The 5,397-nt window shown below is 50.7% G+C and overlaps 1 long non-coding RNA gene across 1 annotated transcript; it reads right to left on the bottom strand.

The window, feature by feature from the left end:
- Window positions 1–285: 285 nt before the first annotated feature.
- LOC138850000 (uncharacterized) lies at window positions 286–997 on the bottom strand. The gene is made up of 2 exons (XR_011389386.1): window positions 606–997; window positions 286–497 (listed from the first exon to the last, which is right to left on the bottom strand). It is a non-coding gene; the product is annotated as an uncharacterized lncRNA (long non-coding RNA).
- Window positions 998–5,397: the final 4,400 nt, after the last annotated feature.

The following is a 5,397-nucleotide window of genomic DNA, read 5'->3' as shown; positions in this document are numbered from 1 at the left end:
GCATATGGATGCTGAACTTGAAAGATAATTCAGATAGTTCAGTTTGACCCTAAATGAGAAGTTCCTACTAATTTCATCAAAAAGACAAGTACGGAGAGATTTTAACAAGCCACTAATCTCAACATACTTATTCACAGAAATAACAAGGATTTTAAAATAATACACGGAACCATCCAGTGTAACTCTGACAACGGTCTTGAAATGGTGATTCACACTTGCTCAGAGGCAGCACGTCCTGCATTCGTGGTGAAAGGAAAGGCCACCAAAACACACCAAACACTGGAGTAAGGGAAAAGGTTTATTGTCGGTGGGGGGACCCGACAGGCCGCCTCCCCGTGCATGAGAGAACACAACCTGTGCTGGGAGAGCAGGTAAGAAAGTGGAAGCAGCAAATCCTGTTAGGGTGGGGGGAGCCGATGCTTGTGATTGGACCGTTTGGTCACCTGACTTCTAGTGGGCCAGGCTGGGCTTGGGAAGATGGTACCATCTTCTAACACCTGGGAGGGGTTTGTTGGGGAGCACTGGATTAACATTGCGATCTGCATGTCATCATGATTATGGGAAATGATTTTATCTCTTGTAGACTAGTAAGTGAGGTAACTGGCCTGGTTCTGGTCATGACACAAGGACTCTGACCCACAGTCGGATGACATGCTTCACAGACGTCAGGTCCGGTGTGTTGATGGCTCTGTTGAGAGCTTCCACATCCTTACTGGGTTCCTGCTGGTTCTGTCAGTTACCCCAGGAGGAGTTTGAGCATCTCCCACCGTGTTCTGGCTTCTCGTCTCCCTTTCAGTGATGTCCGTCTTTGCCGCGTGTTTTGGATCTCAGCAGAAGCAAGTATATTTCAGCTGGTATCTTCTTGATGAACTGGCCCCTGTCGAGTCCTGATCGCCACTGGAGAGAAGCCTTGCCACTTCCTCCGTGGGGGTGGCTCTGCAGAATGATGGCCTTCATTGTGACATGGCTGTCGGAACAGTCACACAGGACAAGTACATTTGCCTCCTGTTCGGTTTGCCACTCTGAGCAAGCCCAGATGTAATGGAGCTGTGTGCGTCTTGATCTGTGCCCCCCAGGCCTGCCCACGGGAGGGGACCATGGGACCTAACTAAAGGCTGTTGTTTTTGTTTTTAGATTTATTTATTTATTTGAAACTCAGAATTACAGAGAGGGACAGACAATGAGGGAGCTCTTCCATCTGCTGGTTCACTCCCCAAGTGGCCACAGCAGCCAGCGCTGGGCCAGGCTAAAGCCAGGATCCAGGGTCTGGGGGTTTCTTCTGGGTTTCCCATGTCGGTGGCAGGGGCCATCCTCTGCTGTTTTCCCAGGCCATTAGCAGGGAGCTGGACTGGAAGTGGAGCAGCTGCACCTGCTGTGCCGCAACGCTGGCCCAAGGCCATAGTTTCACCAGCTTCTCTTCCCAGGAGCAAGTACCTCCTCTCGGGCTCACACTCTGCAGCTGCCCACTCCGCAGCGGGGTGCTGGATGGGCCGCAGGTGCTCCAGCAGCCCTTACAGCCCCAGCACACTGCCACCACATGGTTTGTCTTTTCCGACTTTTATTTTTCTTGCTTGAAAACTGGGAATGACAACAGCTTCTCTAAGGCCGGGAGCTGTGAGGGTCAGATGGGAGAATGTACCTCGAATGCTCTGGCAAGTGTCTTGCTGAAAGAGAGCAGCATGAGGCTATTAGAAGTGTCTGTGGTGTCCACACCATGAGCTTGATCCATGCAGAGAGCCAGGACAGTCCCAACAAGGTATTTTTTTTTTTTAAATATAGATCTTCAAAGATTGGGAACATTTCTAAAATCATTTGGAGGGAAAAAGAATGAAGATCCAGGCCAAGAGTGATTGACATAAAAGAAATGGTGGAACCTTATAGAAGCTGTCCAGAAAGAGGACTTGGATAGAAAGGCCATGACCGTAGCTATCTTATTATTTGTTTCAACTCATCAGACAAGCTTTAGTTTGATGAGTGTAACTTCTTCACTTTAGAGGCAGCGAAATATCTGTTAGCATTCAGGGCACTTCCTGGCATTCTCTGAATTACCCTGAGAACCCACAAATCACGCTGATGTGTCCCCAGAGCATTTACTTAAAAGAGCAGAGAGAGAGTACAGGATAATTTAGTGGATGCAGCGCCACAGGCAGTTTCCTGAGACACGCATTCCTTGCTGTGTATGCTCGACCCCTCTTCATCACCAGGAACCCAGGTGCCGGTTGCATGATTCGCTGGCAGCTCAGAGGACGGGCCGGCAGACTGGCGACGCTCTGTCTGGTGCGCCAGGATCTGATTCAGTCCGAATGCGGAGGTGCATACTATTTAGCTTTACGAGGTATTATTTTGATTTGTAAAACTGGTTACCCTCTTCAGCTCTAGGCTATTGTGCGTTTACGTTCTTCTCAACAAATGAATCAGTACTTTCTGCAAAAGGTCTGACAAATGCTGTGACTGCATGGGTTAGGAGATGCCAACAAAGGCACTGGACTATAAACCACCCTAAATACAACTTACATATTAAAATGAAACATGCTTTAGGCTTCTACTTAACTGACAAATGTTAGTAGTCTCCTTCTAGGTCTCTATTGGAAGTTAAGCCTGGTAATGCAAATTCATTGGTCAATTTTAATTCCCCTCGAACAGCCCTATTATTCCCTGATGTCGTGCACTGTTGCTAACTGAGACTGTATGTCAGCCCCTGTTGTGTGAGGGATCCTGGCTCTGACAAATGGGACAGTTGCCCTCTGGGGCAGTAAAATGCATTCAAGCGTTGCCAGGTCCCTTCAGGTGCTTGACAAGTTGAACCATGACTCATTGTGCTTTTTACTTAAAGAGGGAGAACATTTTTGTTAAACCAGACAAATTTCTTTCCACCTTTTGCATTTGATCGTTAAAATACTTATTGGGAACGTTCAACAAAAATAACCACGGTTTTTATTTTTCCTGGTATACCTACATCTCAGTAAGTACAGCAGTTGTTTGGAGGTACGCAAACGGTGTCTTCCAACTCAAAGTGGAGAGCGGGATTCAAACTGGCGCTAGCATCAAGACAGAAAAGCTCGGGCGAAGGCAGTGAGCTGGCGCAGGATTCTTCTGAACAAGTGTTCTTTATTGTTGCCTCCAGCTTCTTCTAATTTGCACACCTTGCTCTGCAAAAATAAACAAACTCAGGAAACAAAAACAAAAAAAGCAGAGCGAGAGAGAGGAGAGTGCTGGCACATTTAGTTGGCATAAATCCCACTCATGTTGGGTGCTTTTGAGGCAGTTCTTTTTTTTTTTTTTTTTTTTTTTTTGACAGACAGAGTGGACAGTGAGAGAGAGAGACAGAGAGAAAGGTCTTCCTTTGCCGTTGGTTCACCCTCCAATGGCCACCGCGGCCAGCGCGCTGCGGCCGGCGCACCGCGCTGATCCGATGGCAGGAGCCAGGAGCCAGGTGCTTTTCCTGGTCTCCCATGGGGTGCAGGGCCCAAGCACTTGGGCCATCCTCCACTGCACTCCCTGGCCACAGCAGAGGGCTGGCCTGGAAGAGGGGCAACCGGGACAGAATCCGGCGCCCCGACCGGGACTAGAACCCGGTGTGCCGGCGCCGCTAGGCGGAGGATTAGCCTAGTGAGCCGCGGCGCCGGCCTTGAGGCAGTTCTTTACTGCCTTCAGAGGATTTTCTTCCCTGACCAACCCCTCCAGGAGCTGTTTTTTTTTTTTTTTTTTAACAGGCAGAGTGGACAGTGAGAGAGAGAGACAGAGAGAAAGGTCTTCCTTTGCCGTTGGTTCACCCTCCAATGGCCGCCACGGCCGGCACGCTGCAGCCAGCGCACTGCGCTGATCCGATGGCAGGAGCCAGGTACTTCTCCTGGTCTCCCATGGGGTGCAGGGCCCAAGGACTTGGGCCATCCTCCACTGCACTCCCTGGCCACAGCAGAGAGCTGGCCTGGAAGAGGGGCAACCGGGACAGAATCCAGCTCCCTGACCGGGACTAGAACCCGGTGTGCCGGTGCCGTAGGCGGAGGATTAGCCTATTGAGCCGCGGCGCCGGCTCAGGAGCTGTCTTAGCACCCATCCCCTGCCCCCCAGCACCTGCCTTCCTCTCCCTGAGCCTCAGAGCCCCAGGCTGTTGGGGCCAGGGTGATGAGTGAAGAGTGCCTGGCACCCTGCCTGCAAGCCCACTCCTTGCTTTATTTCTCATTTGCTTTTCAAAAGCTCCAGACAAATGGAATGAAATTCAAGGACACTTTGACTGACACAGACTCAGCTTAATAGTCTACAGTCTATGACCTCCTTCTTGCCCCTCCCCCAGGTACCCTATGTGGAGTCCCCTCAGCCATGGCAGGTATGTCCTGGGCATAGCACCCTCTCATACTGGTTGATGAGGAGTAAATAATAGGACAGGGACAGGCCAGTCGGAATCCTCAGAGATCATAAACAGACCCTGAGAGATGGCCAGTATTTCCAAGGACCACTTATGCCCTCTCTTGGCCACTTAACAAACAGGCTCTGGAGACCTCATAGGGGTGTCAGGGTGTCCCCTGCTGGGGGCATCTCTTCTGGCAGACTTGGGGGTCTGTGTCTCTCGCTGCACCTCCCAATTATGGGCCCTGCCACCGTCGTCTGCTGCTGCTGTTGCAGTACTGGCCGGAGTCCGCAGCTCCAACCGCTCAGGTCTGTGTCTGCTCCCCCAAGAAATATGGCAGCTTCTTATTTTTGCTGGAATTTGTAGAAACGGTGACCTCCAAGGCCCCTGGAAAGGGAAGGAAGAAGCAAACGTGAGGTAACCCTCCAGGAGCCCTGAGGGAAGGGGAGAAGGGCTACATACACGATGTCATTTTCGGATGTTGTTGCATCTGGCCAGTGGACCTGACTGAGCACTCTGAACTTCTTGCAAATGGGGTTGCTCCAATGTCAGTTCCCGGATTGGCTCACGTAGAATACATAATTAGCATACATCTCGACCAATTGGGGAGAACTTCTTGAGAAACATAAAACATATGCTTGGTGCCAGCGCCGTGGCGCACTAGGTTAATCCTCCACCTGCGGCGCCGCCATCCTATATGTGTGCCAGTTCTAGTCCCGGTTGTTCCTCTTCCAGTCCCGCTCTCTGCTGTGGCCCGGGAAGGCAGTGGAGGATGGCCTAATGCTTAGGCCCCTGCACCTGCATGGGAGACCAGGAAGAAGCACCTGGCTCCTGGCTTCAGATCACCATAGCTCCGGCCGTTGCATTTGTTTGGGGAGTGAAGCAACGGAGGGAAGACCTTTCTCTCTGTCTCTCTCTCACTGACTGTAACTCTACCTGTCAAATAAATAAATAAAATCTTTAAAAAAATAAACATACGCTTGAGAAACATAAATGTCCAAGTCAGGCAGCATGGACAGGCATCCCTCTGGGGCAGACAGCAGTCCAGG

Source organism: Oryctolagus cuniculus, chromosome 6 (assembly GCF_964237555.1).
Source record: "Oryctolagus cuniculus chromosome 6, mOryCun1.1, whole genome shotgun sequence".
Taxonomy (NCBI): Eukaryota; Metazoa; Chordata; class Mammalia; order Lagomorpha; family Leporidae; genus Oryctolagus; species Oryctolagus cuniculus.
Note: the sequence above shows the minus strand (reverse complement) of the source record. Positions and strands in the feature narration are given on the sequence as shown.